This window comes from Passer montanus, unplaced genomic scaffold (assembly GCF_014805655.1).
Source record: "Passer montanus isolate IOZ18808 unplaced genomic scaffold, ASM1480565v1 scaffold1, whole genome shotgun sequence".
In the NCBI taxonomy this organism is placed as follows: domain Eukaryota; kingdom Metazoa; phylum Chordata; class Aves; order Passeriformes; family Passeridae; genus Passer; species Passer montanus.
Genome location: NW_024356504.1, coordinates 5,503,967 through 5,522,743, shown reverse-complemented (window position 1 = coordinate 5,522,743; position 18,777 = coordinate 5,503,967). Strand labels below are relative to the sequence as shown.

General features: G+C 40.0%; 1 protein-coding gene across 1 annotated transcript in view; it reads right to left on the bottom strand.

The window, feature by feature from the left end:
• The window catches only part of ZNF385B (zinc finger protein 385B), a 158,610-nt gene extending 141,812 nt beyond the window's left edge, over positions 1 to 16,798 (bottom strand). The window contains exon 1 of the mRNA XM_039702462.1: positions 16,609 to 16,798. The gene's annotated coding sequence lies outside the window, so the exon portion shown is untranslated. The remainder of the gene's footprint in view (positions 1 to 16,608) is intronic.
• Positions 16,799 to 18,777: the final 1,979 nt, after the last annotated feature.

The window sequence follows — 18,777 nt, the reverse complement described above, 5'->3', positions numbered from 1 at the left end:
ATTTTATAAAATACTTCTAAACAATATACAAAGCAAATTCTTATTTAATTATGCTTCATTAGGTATGGCAATTAAGTGAGAGTCCACAGCTATTGTAATTAATTCAGCTTATGCAAAACAGCAAATTCAATCATTAGGCCAAATTGTCAGTTAAATACCACATTATTATTTTTAAGTATTTATCAGTTCTTAGCTAACAAATGAATGAAGAAAGCCCAGTTGAACTGTCAGCAGAATTAGACTCATCTGCCATAGCAGTAGATTTCCTCTAGGAAAGCAACTAGAATTCAGCAATATCCCAAAATATCCTTATAAAGGAATGGATATAAAGGACTCAGCTTCTTTACCAGGCAGTTGTCCTAACAGCATTTTGAACTATACTGTGAATCCAAAGGAAAAGTTCCATACCTACTTACACCACTTATAGCATTAGGCATGTCTACATCAAGAGGACAAAACGTGACTTAGGTACTAATGACTCCATTTTTGCTCTCAAAACAACCTGTAGGGACAGTACCCAGGCTGATCTAATGCCTGCTCCTGGCATATATAGATTATCTAAATAAATCCTGAATAACAACAGAGGAATGGTTTTATCACACGCATTTTTAGATACAGAGACAGACAAGATGAAACAGTATCATTCTGAAGAACTTCAACAATTTTTCATCTTTCTGACTATTTAGACTGTAAACAATAATTAAGTACCACTTCATCTGGTCTCTTGTTGACCTTTTAAAAGCCAATAGACAGATGGACCAGGAAAACCACGAATTTAAATTACTTTCTTTTTGAAGACATTCATTTGATTCTTTTAATTAACACATTTATTTCAGGGCAAGCATAAATTTGAGGGGAAAACTTGAGAGAATATGAAACTTTTCCACCAAAGTTCTTATTGCAACAACAACCCAAAAAAGGCAGCATTGCCCCAACACTGAAGTAATTAATAAACACAGTCTACCTACATTTTTCATTTCACATTCTAAACAATGTTACATTGTGGTCCTAAACAGCTGGCACTTCTCATTCTTAGGATATCATAATGTCATATTTTTGCACTTTCCATTTTAAAATTACATATAGACACTCTGAAATAAATAAAACTACATAAATTCACATAATTTATTGTCAGTGATAAGCATTAGGCATTAACATCAGTAAGCATTCTGGAAATAAGTTCATATGGAACACCAGTTTGCCTTTTTTTTTTAATACTTAACTAGATTTCATACTGTGTTCATAAAAGACATGAGAAAAAAGGACATCAGCTGAATTTCCTAAACCAAGTCACCCTAACAATTTACCCTAGCATATTGCAGAACACTGAAATAAAATACTGCAATTTCTCCAACGTAAAATGCAAAAAAAAATCATGATGAACTCACTGAAAGTAAAAGATAAATTTAATCTAAGAAAGCTGTGTGGAATAGCTATATTCTATACAGGAAAAATAAGTAATTTTTCAAAGTAATTGTTGTGCAAGAGAAATAGGAACAAATAAATCAGTGTCCTAAAACTCTGTTAGTGAGTGAACTCATTTGGGAACTACAGCTGTTGCGCTTTAGAGATTTGGATTAAAATCCATCATTATCTTTCAGTTAATACTCTTTCATCGACCAATCAGCAGTCATATGGTGTTTACCAACCCTGGTCACTTAACCCACTTGAATGGCCTTTGTGCTATAATTTGTACTTCAATACAATCAGATTACTTCTAATCTAAATGATTTGTGTCCTTTATGGGACAGATAAACACTAATCCCAAGGTTCCTAAAACACAGCAAGCCTAAACAGGGCCAGTATGGCATCCATCATTTGCCATTTTAATACAATATTTCATTCAAGTTGGGAAACACTTGATTTGATCATACTGACCCTGCCTTTTAGAGTCTCATTTCAAATTTCTTATACAAACAAAGAAGAAAGATTTATTAGCAAACACCACCACTCAGCAAAATCAGCAGCAAAACAATCAATATACCAATATATAGATGCTACTTTTTGATCAAGTTATTTTACAGGAAAAGTAATTATTTTTTAAAAGAGGAACACTTTAAAAGTCATTTTCCAGTAAGGAATTACATGTTCAGTAATGGCTCACAGTCCCTGGATATCAATTTTAAAAGTCTGCCTCCTCAGAATGGTTTTCCAAGTATTCAGTAGGTAAAGCGTCCTTAATCATTCCTGTTCTTCAGTTAATCTTGAGTGACACTTGGAAGCAGCTGTGCTCCAGGGCGAGCCTAGCCTCTAATTACGTTTAGCAGTAATAGGCTTAGGCTCTGATCTCACAAATGCTTCTGCACAGGTGTATCAGTGACCAAGTCCCTAGAAAAGGAGGGACCCACACATGCAACTATACATGCATGACTGGAGCCAAGTATATCAACCTATCTGTACCTCAAAAAATGCCAGAGTTGGGAATAAAAACAGCTGACTAGTTCAGTAATAACCTCATGGTGTCAGCAAGTATGCAAAAAGCTTTGTACATAAAGGTATTATCAGTGTCAATATTTTAGTCACATATTTACCAACATTTATATTTCTTACCAACAAAAATGCCAACTCCCTACAAAACATACCCACTATGTAAAACAGAACTGATCATATTTGAAGTTAAGCCAGGACAACTCAGAATTGGATAAAACATTGCCAAAGAAAAATTAAGGTGCTGGATGATCTTAGTTGCATCTGTAGCTATTAACTTACACAAATATAAATGTGTTTACTTAAAATACCTCAACACAGGTGCTTGTATTTCATATTAAGTAAAACTCTTTCTAGTTTGGGTCATGAACTAAGCAAAAGCTCACTTTCTCATGGTGCCCTCATCCACAGGCAGTGCTGCTCTCAGCAGGTGACCTCAGCCTACCTTGCAGGGATGAGTGAGCTCACACACACACAGAGAGTCAGGAACCACCACCACCAAAATTCTGGTTTAAAACAGTCACACACTGACACAAAAACCTTTAAAAAGCCTCCAGGATTATTCAGTGAATGCCATTATACTCCTTTCTCTGCTCTGAAAATAGCCCTTGTGATGTTCCTGGTACTTTGAGCAAGATCCCCATTACACGTTACAAAACAGCCTCCTCGAAAGGTCCAGCAGAAACCACAGCTTGTTTGAGATTTCCCAGAAACTGCAACAACTTCCAAAGTGCTGGGAAGCCTTCTATAATTCACTTCTGAAATTATAACCTAACAAATTACCAAATACAGAGAACTGGTCTAGCTTTCCAAGAGCAGTAATCTTTGTTTTTCACTAATTTCTCAAACTCTACCAGAACCTCATGAAGTTGCATATTTACTTGAATACTGTATTTGTGTTTCACTGCAAACATGAAGTAAGCACAAACTGAAACTGTAAAACAGCAAAGCACATTTTCTCTTTTACTGACATTGAAAAGGACTATATGAGAGCCCAAAAGCCAAATGCAACAATGACTTGCACAGCCTACTTGCACAATTACAGCCACTGCAAGTGTTTAGAGGAGACTGGAAAGAGGGGGAGAATTGCTATTTTTTCCCTAGATAGCTAAAAATTCCTGGACCAGCTGTCTCAAAGAGTGCTGGTTCCAGAAGAGACTGTGAAGTCCAGAAACGCTGAAAGAAATTTTATTAATGTGAGAAAGTAACCAGATATTTGAAGGAAGTAATTGTAAATTCTACAAATCCTTATTTAATTAATAAACACCTGTCAATAGCAAAATATTTCTCTGTGAGAAACCTAGAATTTATGTCAGAAACCATCTCGGCCATCATGAGAGGAGGTAATTTTCTTTTTACAAACTCAGTAGTTAATGTATAAACTGAAAAGGTACCACACAGTTCTAGCAGATTAAGAGCACCGAGTCCAAACTTCACAAGAGGGAAAAAAATAAGAAGAAAGAGAGAAAGAGGAAGGGAATGAGGAAAGGGAGGGGTACCTGCAAAACTCTAAGGGCAAACCCCATCCCTCAGATGCAAGCCAGGAAAGGTTCTAGCCTTTGTGGGTCCATAGAGATAGGACCACAAGCTAAATAAGGAATGGTCACTTCCTGAAATATGGAAATATTCTGTGTATCTGAAATATGTATGAAATGCATACAGATCACAACAGATTCAGGAATTAAAATCTGTTTGCATCAGACATCAGTGCCAGAAACATACCTGTAATGTTACTGTACTCTTGGCAGAAGGTGGTAATTATTTAACACCATGCAGCTGCACAGTAAAACAAAAGCCAGGGCTTTATTCTCCTTCTGCACTTCAGAGGGTTCCCCATAGTAACTACTGAAAGCTGCTGCCCCAAACAAAAAACAAATTGTTTCTGGAGATCCAAAGAAGGCTGAAGGCAGTTAATTTCTCTGATATCCCTGATTCTTTTCCCTCTTCCTTTGCAGAAGCTATGCTTAGACCACTTGAACTATTAAGAATCTAGAATTAACTGCTTTGAATTTACAGTACTGGAATTAAGAAAATTAGAGCCCCTACATCAAAGATGCTGCAAAGACAAATATGTGAAACTAACAGAAGCACAACTAGAGAAACTTATGGTGTAAGAGTAACACAGCAAAAATCACCTCTTTCTTCTAAACTTATTTGTATGATCAGAGTAGCCATTTGGAAAACAGCCCCCCCCTCCCCCAAAATTCCTTAGCTAAGAAAAACAGTTGGCCACTAAAGGTTTTACAGTCCATTACTGAAATTATATCACACAAACATTATTTCTCTAGGATCAAGAAAAAGATTCCAGATACATCAAACAGCTGCACTAAACTCAGTTTGGACAAGAAAGATTACATCTGCATTTCTTATTTTACCTGCTATTTTTATGCTTTATGGAAGAGCCACATTGCCTCCTCACTCTAATGAATTGTGTATGTGACAGGGAGGCAAACAACTGTAAGTCACAGCAACGTGGACTGTTACATCCTTGCCATAATAAATGAGGAGATGCTTACAGCTTCTTCTGCAGCACAACCATTCCCCTTCCTCCAGGAAACCATTAAACAGCCAGAGGTGTGAACCCACTACAGCTTTCTGCTTCATTAAGTCATATATCCTTTTTACATTGGAGTCATGAAGCTATAAATCATGTGAGACAGAATGAGAGCTAATTAAAGAGTCCGCTAAGCATAAAATTCCGCATTGTTGCATATCAGACAACTCCAAAATTGGCCATACTTTGTATAATATATTGTAAAATATTAAAAGATATTTCCAGCAGATAGGCATTTTCTCTAAGAGCTGAGCACTGTAACCTGAAAAACATCAATATTTCATTTCCTAGCAGGGAAGCCCCATGAAACCCTGACTCACCTTTTTTTTCCCCCTTTTTAATAACAGATCATTCTGCCTTGTGCAGTCTTCTATGCAGTCTTCAAACTTACTTAACTTCTTTTCTAATTAGCATCAACTTCTATGCTTCTGAAGACAGAAATTCACAACCCCAGAAATCTCTACATACACTAGATACAAATGTATCTAAATCCAGCCCTTAAACTTCAAGGCAACCACTTCAGGCTATTTACAGAATTCCTTTACCAATAAGGCAATACTCATTTGAGAAAAAAAAATAAAAATTCATTTTCTGAAACCAGATTTCTTAGTCAATGCAATCATCTCAGAAAAGCTCTTCTTAGGAGGGATAGAGGTAAATCTGATGCAGAGATGTTAACTGAAATATGTATCTCACAATCCAAGAGGTCTTTTATGTATGTATAATATTACTCTGACACCTAGAGCATGCATTGGTGGGTGAGAAACTTGTTACACTGAGGTCGTATGAAAACGGAGCACAAGGATGATCCAGTAATTCCAAGAGCTTTTTCTCTAAAAGATTTTTAATTGAACAGATATATGCAGGTATATGTTCAACTTCTATTCTTTCTTCACCTTTTCAGAGATCTAATAATTGTAGCTACTAAAGCAATTCATCAAATGCAAAAGAATGTATCTCAGAGTAATCATTACCAATATATATTTCTTTAAACAATATACTCATTCATCAGTCTCAATGTGTAACTGCAAGGAATAGCCAAGCGCTTACATAGTAGTCTTACACTCCATTTTCCCAACTATGGTTTCCCACTAAATTCCTTAAAAAAAGGAAGAACAAATATTTTTTACACTCTAAATTACACCCACATTTGACAAGTGAGCTTTATTTTTAAAGGCATTCTTCTTTTCTTCCATTAAATAAAAAAGAAAAAAAGGGCGAGTGAATTTATTAAACTAAACTTTTATTTCAGGCTTCACTGACTGGAAAAGGGGCCCAAAAGAATTTTTATTAAAAATGGGGTGCCATCCATAAGGTGATTCATATTTTACTGGGACATTCCAAGAAACTCTGAGTTGCTGGTCACTCTTGAAATCTGCTGCATAAGGTTGCAATCAGGAAGGAAGGCATGGGTCAGATACACAGTTAGAACATACTACATTCAACAAGCCAACACAGCAGTTCCATCCATAAGGTGATTCATATTTTACTGGGACATTCCAAGAAACTCTCAGTTGCTGGCCACTCTTGAAATCTGCTGCATTAGGTTGCAATAAGGAAAGGAGGCATGGGTCAGATACACAGTTAGAGCACATACTACATTCAACAAGCCAACACAGAAGTCAAGAAATTAGAAGAGCCAAGAAATATAGCTGCTGAAGGAAAGACCAAAGCTAAGGCATTCCAGCTACCTGAGGGGACAACAAAGAGCAGGTAGAGAGGATGCTCAGAAGTGACAGGGACAGCCCAGACAAAAGCCACAGCTCACACTCCTACCACCTGAAAGATCCAAAGCAATCTCAAGTAAGTTTTTAATATTCACTACTAATTCTGAAAAGCATTTGGGAGCACTTTGATAAGTGAATTAAGTTCCGCCTGCGGCTTTACAAAAAATCATGAAATACAAGTTTCATGTATACATGAAAACGTTAAATACAAATTTCAAGGATGCAAATAGTAACAAGCATTTTGGAGAGATTCTGACAATTCTTAAAAAGCAGCAGTGCTGGGTTTTACAAACTAGCCCATTTGGAAATGCAAACTGAAATGATCCTTTTAAACAATATAAAGTACTTCTGTGGCCCAGAGCCACTACTTCAACCTCATAAGAAATTTTTTAAAAAATCAGCTTTTTTCAACAAGTAATTGACATGAAAGGAATTTGAGGGTTCTCACAAGATGGAAGAAGCCACACAACAGTAACAACAATAAATGACAGGAACAGATTCAAGAACATATATGTATACTAAAAAGATACATAATCAGAAACATTCCAAGCTTTGATTCAATGTCACACAAAATGTGATCTCCAGCTTTGTAAAAACATAAGCCACTCCATCATGTTGATATTACAAAGGCATTTATCTGGTAGAAGCACACAAAAGCAAACCTGCCAAGCCCCATGCTCAGCATGAAACATGATGTTGGCTCCCAACTGCCCGGGACAATTCCCATAGCTATCAGAACCACATGGCAAGGCAGCGCTGTGATAGCTGTGTGTGGCAGGAAGCACCCGTGGTGCTGCATGAAGAGATTGCAAACCCACACACCCCTGTCAGCCACAGGCTCCCTGCAGCCCTTGTGTCTGCCTCGTGTGCCTGGGGTTCAACGCCAGCACGCTTCCTTCAGTTTTAACCATTCGCCAAATCGGGTTAGTGTAAATCTTCCCCTCTGAAAAAGAAGGAAGTTCTCCCCTTTCCTTGCTCAAGATCCAGATGTGCAACTTAAAATAAAGAAAAAAAAAGTCAGATTCTCTCTTCCGTGATAGACAAACTTGATTAATATTCTAATTCACAGTTAAGAAAAAAAAGGTGAAAAGCTTCTGGGAACTGAATAACACAAGAGAGGCACAGGGTTCCTCCAATAGCATGGTTCTTCCAGATCTTTTACACTGCAACAACATGCCACCACCAAATTATATGCAGAAATATTGGCTAATGCAAATTCTCTAAAAGTGGTAAAAACAAGAATTATACCACATCTGTTTTGTCAACCTCTCACTGCCCCAACCTATTTGAATTACAGAATAGATTGTAATTATGATGGGGACAATTGAGACTCAACAAATCTACCAAGTTAGCATAGTTGACAATATAACCAAATTATGAAGTTGAAAACATAATCAGATGTTGACATTACTTCTGTAAAAATTTGTTATTGCTGATCATCAACGCAAATTTCTCTGATGCTGAAGTTTGTAAAGCACCATTGTCTGTTTTCTTAAGCTGTTTTTTAACATTCATAAGATTGTGAGACTAACCTACATGCCAAGGAAGGACAGCAGAGGTTGCTTGGAATGTTTCCTCCAACCTGTTCGAAAGAAGAAGAAAATGTCAGTGTAGGGGGGTCTTGCCTAGCCTTCCAGGAACATCATTTGCTCCAGAGCATCTGTCACCTGCCTGCAGTAGAGAAGTGGAAAGAAGAAGAAAATGTCAGTGTAGGGGGGTCTTGCCTAGCCTTCCAGGAACATCACTTGCATCTGTCACCTGCCTGCAGTAGAGAAGGGGGTCCCTGAGTACAGTGGACTTAGTGGCTTACTTACAGTGGCTTATTCAAACCTTGATCAGTAAAAGTCATAGAAACAGAGAATCATTAAGGTTGGAAAAGGTGGCTTATTCAAACCTTGATCAGTAAAAGTCATAGAAACAGAGAATCATTAACATTGGAAAAGACCTTCAGGGTCATCGAGTCCAACCTTTGGCCAAACATCACCATGTCCATTAAACCACAGCACTAAACACCATGGCCAGTTGTTTCTTGAACACTTCCGAGGATGGTCACTCCACCACCTCCCTGGGCAGCCCATTCCATGCTTAACTACCCTTTCAGTGGAGAAATTCTCCCTGATGTCCAGCCTCAACCTCTCCAGGCACACCTTGAGGCCATTTCCTCCCATCCTGTATCTCCTGTTACCTGGGAGAAGAAGCTGACTCCCACCTGGCTACAGCCTCCCAACAGGGAGTTGTGAAGAGTGACAAGGTCACCCCTGAGCCTCTTCTTCTTCAGGCTTAATGACCCCAGCTCTCTCAGCCACTCCATACAGGATTTATTCTCTACAGCTTCAGCAGTTTCAGACACTTCTTTTAAAAGAAGAATGACTTCCGTCTTTATTTTATATACTTACAGACTATATATTAATTGTCAGCATTTAATAGTCATATAGAATAAGACTATAGCACTAATTATCCCTATCCATGTGTGCTTAAAGCTTTCACATTACTTAAGGAACTAGGAGTGTCATTAGTCCATTTGAGGCGTCAAACCTGACAGTGAGGTTCTGCTGTTTCTGATGTCACCTATCTATGTGATGTCACCTATGAAAGTGAAATTCTCCAGAGTGGAGTCTGACAATACCTGAGCAAGTACCAGTGAAACACAAAGCACATCAAGCCTAATGCTATTCCACATATACGAAAATTTCTTTATTTCAGAAGCTCCAGGAGCCAGGCTCTAGTTTTAACAATTTGAAAAGCAGTCGCTGATGAAAAAATTCAAGACTTACCATGATTCCTTGGGGCAGAATAGCTTCTTTTTAAAAGAAACCCAACTAATAGGCTCTTTAAGTTACAAGATCATATTTTCCCTCCCCTCACAGACTGCAGATTAGTCAAGACAATCAAAGTAATGAGAACAGCTACCTCATAAAAAAAAAACCAAAAAAACCCCAAAAACCCCAAAAAACAAAACAATGTAATTTGCTGCAGAAATTGTAAAAAAAGCAGGAGATTACAAGAGAAAGATTCAAAAAAACCAAAAAAACCCCCAATGTAATTTGCTGCAGAAATTGTAAAAAAATCAGGAAATTACAAGAGAAAAAGATTCTCTCACTGTTGAGGCACTTACATGCTGCAGTGCATAATCTATCTGCAGCCTGGGCTCCACCACACAGCTGCTAGAAATGCTTAGCAAGTTGCTTAAATCACTCACCTCTAGCACATGACTTTGCTGGGAGCCTGAGTGGAGAATTCAGGCTGGAGTTCACAGAGTTGCTGTATTAGAGCTCAGGCTCTAATGGAGCATTGCTGGATGCTCCTGCTGCCGATCAAGACAGCAGCTCTGCTGAGAGCACACCCTACATTGTTCTGAGGTCTGGCACACCACACCCCAGGACTCAGCCCAAGCACTGGCATTGCTGAAGAGCCCTCTCTGTGCTCAAGTTTCTCCTTATGTCAGGAGAATGCTCTTTTATTTCTATCATGGAAGTGTTGCGAAGATTTTTAAAATTTCTTTTACAACTGTTGAAGCACATATTACCCATGCTGTGTACAAAGTGTGGTGAGAAGAAAACAAAAGTTACTCGATTATGCCCACTAACAGACCCAGCTAAGGTTATACTGCATTTCCCAGTTTTCACATGCTTAACCTTGCAAGTCTTAAACTCTCAAAATGCTGTTTGAGGTTTAAAATATTGGTATTCTTATTCTCTGATTAACAAGGGACCAAGGTAAGTACCACACGTGGTACTTGCTATGCAGAGACCCCACCATCTACCAAATAAGCATATGTCTGGCATAGACTGCACCTGCATTGCAGACAACAGACTGCAGAAACAGACAAAGGCTGAATCTTTCCCATGATTTTTGATGCAGATTCATGAGGGGTTTTCTTAATTTTAAGATTATTTAATCATCTCATTTGAACAGAAAGATGAAGTACACCTAGGCACGCACAGGCATTCGCAATTTCAAGTCAAAAGATTCAGCATCCACTTACTAGCAGGTGGCCAAAGGAAGAAAGATTATGCAATTTCTTTTTTTGGTCACATGCAGTCATGCAAAGAAAGAGACTAGGTACTCCTCTGTTAGCTTTTATTAGTATTTTCATTATAAAATCCCATTAGGAGGTCCCTGCATCATCTTGGATAGTCTTGCTGCACAGAGCAGAGTAAGAATTTGAGGGTGTTTACTTATTATCTTATCCAAATTCACCTTCTCTGGAATACACCTTGATAATGAATCTTAATGCTTAATTTGCTTTTTTCTTGGCTTAGGAAAATAAGCTTCCTTTTAATCAAAATTATTTCAGATACAATTGGACACTGTAAAGTGTAAACTACATCACATAGAAATCACATTAAACTTTTTTCCTCATTTCCATTTTGAAGAAGACCACACTAATGTTGGCTGCCACATCACTGATTCTTAACCTAATTAATCTTTGAAATTGTATCAAATTATATTAGGACTAAGGACACCTGACACTAAGGCTACTATATCTAAATGGGATGTACTGAGAAGTGTCAAATTAAAACACAACAGCATGTGTTGTTAAACAAACTGCTCCCTTATGTTTAGCTTTCTGGTACCTACAAAAGTACACATCGAAAGAACAAGCATCATAACCAGTTATGTTATAAACTCATTAGATCTTACAAGTTCAGTAACACTGAGAAGTGTTAAAGATTCATTGGAGCACATGCTCTACTAGGAAGGAGCACTACACCAGTCCCCAGTAAATAACACAATTAGGAAGTACTCAGTGTGAGACCACTGGCTGTAGAATGGCAGCAGGTTGACTGCAATGATATTACAATGGCCTCAGAAACCATAAATATACAATGGCACAGAAAAATAAATAACAAAACAAAGAAAACTTTCTTTTTGAAGTCATAATATAATTCAAGCTTCACCTCAAGTTCATTTTACTTTGTTCTCTTGACCTGAATGCTGCCATTTCAGTGGCTGTTCTTCAGTGCCTGCAGTAGGTAGTTACACAGACTTCCTTCACACACAAGACTTGCCTGAGTCTTAGGCATCACTTTCTCTCCACACAGGTGCAAGTAATGGATACTACAGCAGAGCAAGGCTTTGAGCCTTGCTTGCAGGAGGAGCCTGTGAGACATCTCTCAGTGTGAATCAGTGTGCTCTAGGAGACAAGACTAACCCACCTCACATGCAAAATGACTGACCGAGCTGCAGGTGCGCCCCACATTTTCAGCACTGGCATCTCTGCACCAAACAGTTTGCCAGCAGAAAGCAGAGAGCAATGAGAAGCTGCCTGGTCTATTTCAGCATCACAGCATCTCACCAGTACACAACACATCATCAACACAGAAAGTTACCAGGTGTAGAAAACTGTGAACCGAGGTGCATAACTTGCATTCTGCCACAAACAAAGTGCATTTCACCTATTGGTAAACTGAAACCTATTTAATGCCACTTCTGTGTTCAATGCAATCTCACAACTTTTTAAAACTTGCGAAACATTAATGGTTTTGTTTATGTTTTTGTTACATATGGCTATGTAATTGAAAAACATGTAGGTATATAAAGTGAGGTAAAATGGACTTCAGCTGTCTAAAGCTGCTGCTTGTACTCACATATCTAGCTACCAATCCCTCTTAAATTCCCTATTATAAATGTTTAATAACCAAAAAAAGTTGTTGGCGATAAACAAAGTTTTATTGAATCATTTCTGAGGAGTGAAGCATTAACAGTGTTTTCCTAACAGGTTAACTTGCTCATATTCAAACAATCATCAATAATGTAAACAACACAGTTCTAACATGCCCCATTGTGTATTGGCATCACCTGTCACTACAAGAGCTGTCTGGTAGTTCAGCAGCAGCAAATTGTTAAAGTACCAATATTGATAAGCAACAGACTGGGGCTGCACTGATATAGTTAGATTGGTTTACAAGGCTTCTATTTTTACAAGCCTTGGAAGCTCAGGTTGTCTAATGAATTTTTAACGTGTCAATTAATATGTTTATAGAAAGCAATGTCAGCTTTAGCTAATATATAAGAAGAATCACAGTGGCACTCAAAATGTACAATGTGTTAAAGCTCGAAGCTTCATGTTTGAGAAACTGAAAAGAATTATTGCTTGTGATCTGAGGACAGCAATCATTTAGAAAGGAAAAATAAAAAATGTGTAAGATAATGGGCATGATTAATCACTCTGGGAAATACTAGCATAATTTCATGGAACATGATATATTGGAATCACAGTTGCACTCAAAATGTACAATGTGTTAAAGCTCTAAGCTTCATGTTTGAGAAACTGAAAATAATTATTGCATGTGATCTGAGGACAGCAATCACTTAAAAATGAAAAATAAAAATGTGGAAGTTAATGGGCATGATTAATCACTCTGCGAGATACTAACATAATTTCATGGAACATGATATATTACAGGACATCAGAAAAAAAGGCTTTATTTGTGGAAAACAGTTAGACCCTCACTTCCTAGCACCAAAAGATACCTTATACCAGAACAAATTACCAAGTATTTTGTTATTTTTACCAACATACTACCAATAACATAAATTAAGCAATGCTTTCTTCATAATTTTCAGTGCCCTCACTGAATGTAACTGTGTTAGAATACTAGCTACTCTTTGGCAGCACTTTCTCCAACAATGTACAATAACATCAAACACTGCACAGTGCAGAGACAATTTTTGCCATAATTACTCTGCTTGCTTTGTAAATTACATAAAGTCAGAAAACATGCTAATTTTGTGAAAAAAAAATATTTTTTAAATCCTTAGGACACAAGTTTTCAAAAAGTTTTAGAAGTTTTGTTTTTAAAACATCGGCCTTTGTTAAATAATGAAAATCAAACTTCCTGTTGTAAGATCATGTGAAACTGCAGTAAAAAGACAAATTTTACACTTGAAAAGAACCTGTACCTTTCTCACATGTAGGCAAAATAACAATAGGAAATAGCCCTTCAATCAGCATTTGAGCTGCATCTGCAGTTAGGCAGGCAGAGTATGTGGTGAAAATCTAGCAACCTATGCAGCCAGAGAGACCTTACAGTCACGTAAGAGAGTGAAATTCCTGTAATTCTTTCAACTCTGTACATTCATCAGCCTGAGGATAAAATATTCAAGTGCATTCTATGGATCTGGGGAAATTCCTCCTTTATTAACTGGGATATTATGGCATTTAACGTCTGCTTCTACCTTCACTGCATCAGAGGTAACTGAGGATCACATAGGATAAAATACTCACAATTGTATCTTGATGGGTGACGTATATTAAGCACTACAATTTTCTGAATGCAATGCAAAAGTTACAGAACCAAAATATATCTGCTGCAAATTTTCACTCAAGGAATTCCAAAGGGCTTAAGGCATATTACAAAGAGCAGAACTTCAGAAAGCAAGCTATTCAGACTGCAAAGTCATCTCTTCTTCCCATTAACCACAGATGACCTGAGCTTTGCAGGGTATTTCAGTACACTAGAGAGCACCTTGCACTCCAGTTCCGTACTCTGTTACATCCCAACACAGCCTGATTAATGCTTTGAGATTTGAGACTGCCACAACTGTACCATATGCTCATTTTGAAAATAACAGGAATGCCCCATCTCATAAATTCTCAAACCCAGAGAGCAAACATTCTCAAACCACAATCCCTTGTGATAACCTGAAGAGGAAAAACTGCAAGAGCTGTAAAACATCTGTTATGTTTTATGCAGTAATCCTAATTGCTGTTCAAAATCTTAGGACTTCCAGAGCTAATTAACTAACAAGCCTACACTCCCCCAAAAGATTATCTTCCACAAGGCTTTTTGCTGCTTTTATACATACTTATCCCTGAGCAACTGTACTCAAGGAGGAAGACAACCTCTCTAGTAAAACTTAGCTGAGGAAATCCAAAAGATGGGGAAAAAATGCAGTGAAGAATGGTAAGTGAAGAGAAACAGGTGCTGATGTGAGTATATTGATCCCTTGTGAGATGGGCACAAGGGAGCAAAGGGAGCACAGGAGGGATGGACAGCTCCTGTTAGTACATGAAGAGGCAAGTCAGCACAATGTCTTGACACCTGCTGGTTTTTGTTAATACTTTTAGCTTTGACCAAGCATCTGTATATGTGCTATATGATTCACTGGGGAAAAAAAAAAGAAAAAAGTAAGACCTTGATAACTGAGTGAAAATGTCCTGTAAACAGGATAGTTGCCTTTCTAAGTAAAACAAACTGAAAGCCAAACAATTGAAAAAAACAAAAAAATAAAAAAATCCCTAAAGCAACCAAAACAAGGAAGTTATTAATGTGACCAGTGTCATTACTACTGGTTTATCTTCCACCTTCAGATTTCACACAAGCATATCACTTCCCATCCACTGGAGAAGGTCTGAGGTACAAAAAACCCATTTGGCAAGACCAAACACCAGAGAAAAGTTTGCAACTATGGAGGAATATCCTAGAAACAGAGCACAGGAAAAACACTGTCCCTCCCTTTAAGCAGTCTACTAACCTGGTGAACTGAAAGGAGTAGCAAGAGTCCTTCTTTGGAAAAGGAGAAGCAGAATAACACAGCAGTCTTGTGTCAGCTCTGGACTACACAGAGAAACACCTTTTCCTTCTTTTCAGAACTGCACTAACCGGGCAGAGGGTGTCTGCAGCCACTGGAGAGCACAATGCTGCCACAAGAGGCAGAAGCTTTGAAGAAGCTGCTAAATCCAGGAGCCTGGGCATCCCACCAGGATCCTGCCACTGCCTCTCGTTCTGGACCTGCAGCAGCAGCGCTTCATCCACACCTGCTGCAATCACACAGGTGCATCCCGGTGACTTCAGGGTTTTACACTGGGTTTCATGTTACGTTTCGTTCCGATAAGAAAACATACAGGTTCTTGACAGCAACAGGACTTCTTTTGTATCTCCTTTTTGTACTTTGTCCAAGGCAGCAACAAAACAGCAGTGGAGAGTATGGAAATAAAATTATCATCTTTCTCGTCCCATAACTAATAGTTAGCTGAAGTTAAATTGGGATTTGAAGATTTATTGAAACTTCTGAGGACTCAGAGTGCCACACTTCTCTAACTTTTCCATTTATAGATTTCCCACTCAAGTTTAACAATATAGATCTAATGCCAAGTTCACAACCTTTGAAACCCACAAAAAGAGTTCCCAAGTTTGATCAAGAGTCAAAAACAAGAGAAAACAAACCCAAGCCTTCACACATGCATGAATATTCTGACAATTCCTCTGAAACAAGGGCATTTCTCGCCTGTAGCCGCAGAAAATACAATCTCGTACCTACTGCTTCTCTGCGTATTTTGAAACAGTGTCAACAGGACATAAACTTTAACATTTCAAGCATACCATCACCGTCCCCGGGCTTGCGATGCAAAGCACTCACACTCACCACGCGTAATTAGCTCATCAAGGATGACTCCTTCATGCGAGTTAATTCCTCCTTTGCCGAAGAAATTTAACTCTGCCGAAGTCGTCGGGATTTAAACAACACGAAAGCCGAGCAGTGCTCATGCAACTACTTCTTTCTAAGAAGCCGCTCCGTGCGCCAGGAGAGCAGCGCTCGGTCCAGCCTCGGAGCCCGGGAGCAGAGCCCCGCACCTTTCCCACGCAACAAAAATCGTTACGCAAATCCCAGGCGCTGCCGAAGCCCCTGACCTATTTAGAGACGCGCTTTATCCTCCCCGCAAGCCGGCGATGCTGCGGAGACGCCGCTCAGCCGGCGGCAGCGCGCAGCGCGCCCGGCCCGGAGCGCAGCCCGGGGACGCCGCTACCTGCGGCTGCGGCCGCCAAACTTTGCCCGGCGGCGGCCGCGGGGCGGGCTGCCCCGGGGCTCCGGCTCTGGCCGCGCATCCCCGGCTCGCCCCGCGCCGCGACACGGAGCAAGGTCCGCGCCGGGACCCCGCGCCGCCCCGCTCACCTCAGCGGCCGCCCGCAGGGAAGGAGGGAGAGAGGGAGGGAGGGAGGCAGCGCGGCACCGGCGGGCGCCGCAGCCCCGCTCCTGCCGGACCGCGGCGAGCGCGGCGCAACTCCGCCAGAGCCCCACAGCTCTCCCGAGGCGTCCGTCCCTCTGTATACCCGTCTGTCCCTCTGTCCCTCCGGCCGGCCGTGCCCGGTCCCCGCCCCGCCCGCGGGCTCAGGTGGGGCCGGGGTCGGCACGCGGGCGGAGCCTGCGCGCTCCCCGCACCTGTGGAGGCGGCGGCCGGGCCCGGGAGCGGAGCGCTGGCCGGGCCCAGGAGGGACAGCAGGCCCGGGCTCGGGAGGGCAGGGGAGCGGAGCGGAGCGGCGGAGCCTCCGGCTGAGGCGAGCGGGGCTGGAGGGGTTCCCCGCCAGCCCAGCGGCACTGCGAGCCCAGCGCCGGCCGGCCGCGGCCACCTCAGTGCGCCCCGAGCCGCTGGGGCTCGGCGAGCCACAGGCAGCGCAGCCGCGTCCCGGGGGCACAGCCGCGAGAAACAATCCCCGAGCAGGTCCCCTGCTGGAGCAGCTCCCGCTTGCTCCTTCAGCTTTGGTGGTCGGGGGTTGCTCTTCGGTCCCCGAGTTCACACAAACCTGTAGCCAGCCTCCCAGCGCTCCTGTCAGGGCTTTAAATCAACAGCCACTGCTCCTCAGCTCTGTACTGTAAAATGTAAACCTGTGTCCTAAATGTAAACATTGCGCTAGAAAACACCAGGTTTTGTAAGTACTTGAGAGAAAAATAATAGTGCTCGTGGTAGAAACATCAAAATCAATGCAAACTTAAGTGTAAGAAACTTACCAGCATTTCTGTAATTTGAGCTAGCTTTTACAGTTTGAACACTGCTCCTGGAAAATGTGATGCAAACAGAGGGAATCCTACAGTATTTAATTTGTTATCCTTCTGCAGGAAGGAAAACAAGAACATTTAACACTGGAGAAAAACTTCTTGCTGAACTTTAATTTCAGCTTTTGGAGAAGACCAGTGATATTTAATACCATTAAGAATTGCATCATACCTTGTTTACAGTTTTATGTTCAATAAGTTCTTTTAGCACTCAGGACAGGAAATTGTGAGAGTTTGAATTAATCATCCCATAAAAACATGAATATAGCCCTTCTTCTGGTGTTTTACCTACCACGAACTTCTTGCTCAGAAGAAATCTGAACTTAAAAGCATGCCTAAGTGTTTTTGAAAGATTTACTGGTCTCCTACAGAGAGAAAGAGTAACTGTAAACAGGACACTTTTTTTTCCCCCAGAAGTCCTGAGTTTGTTTGAATCTGTAGCAGTGCCTAAGTGTTTTTGAAAGATTTACTGGTCTCCTACAGAGAGAAAGAGTAACTGTAAATAGGACACTTTTTTTTTTCCCCAGAAGTCCTGAGTTTGTCTCAATCTGTATCAGCAGAATAGATGGCACAGTAGGAAAAATCCATTACTGAAACTGGGAACGTTGGACAAGTGGTAGAGGAATTTTGAATGTACACACCTGCTTCAGCAGCAAACAACAAGAACAGCAACAACAAAAATACCCAGAGAGGGTTTGGGATCAGTCAGATGACAAATGGATCAAACTGATTATCTTGGAAAGGCACATACATGTATGATTGCGCATTAGTAATATCAAAAATTTTCATATTTTGTTATCATTTGTCTATCTTTTAGCCCTTTTCAAGACAAACTTGCAGTAAACTAGCACAACAGTCTCCAAAACACATTCAGAAATCTCAGAATAATTCTGACTGGACAAAAACTCAGCAACTTTCTCCTCATATTCAACTTTCAAGTCTTATTCTAAAGAACTAAGAATATTGCATCCAGGCAGTATTATTTCATTTATGTAAGCAGCTGTTGTAGTTGCCACAGAGATGTTATTCTCCTCATATCCAACTTTCAAGTCTTATTCTAAAGAACTAAGAATATTGCATCAGGCAGTATTATTTCATTTATGTAATCAGCTGTTGTGGTTGCCACACAGATGTTACTCAGTCTTAAATAGAAAGGTGGTCTGCAAATGACCATTCACTGTATTTGCTGTTAATATGAAAATGTATAACATTCTTCAAACATTCAGAAATCTCAGAATAATTCTGACTGGACAAAAACTCAGCCACTTTCTCCTCATATTCAACTTTCAA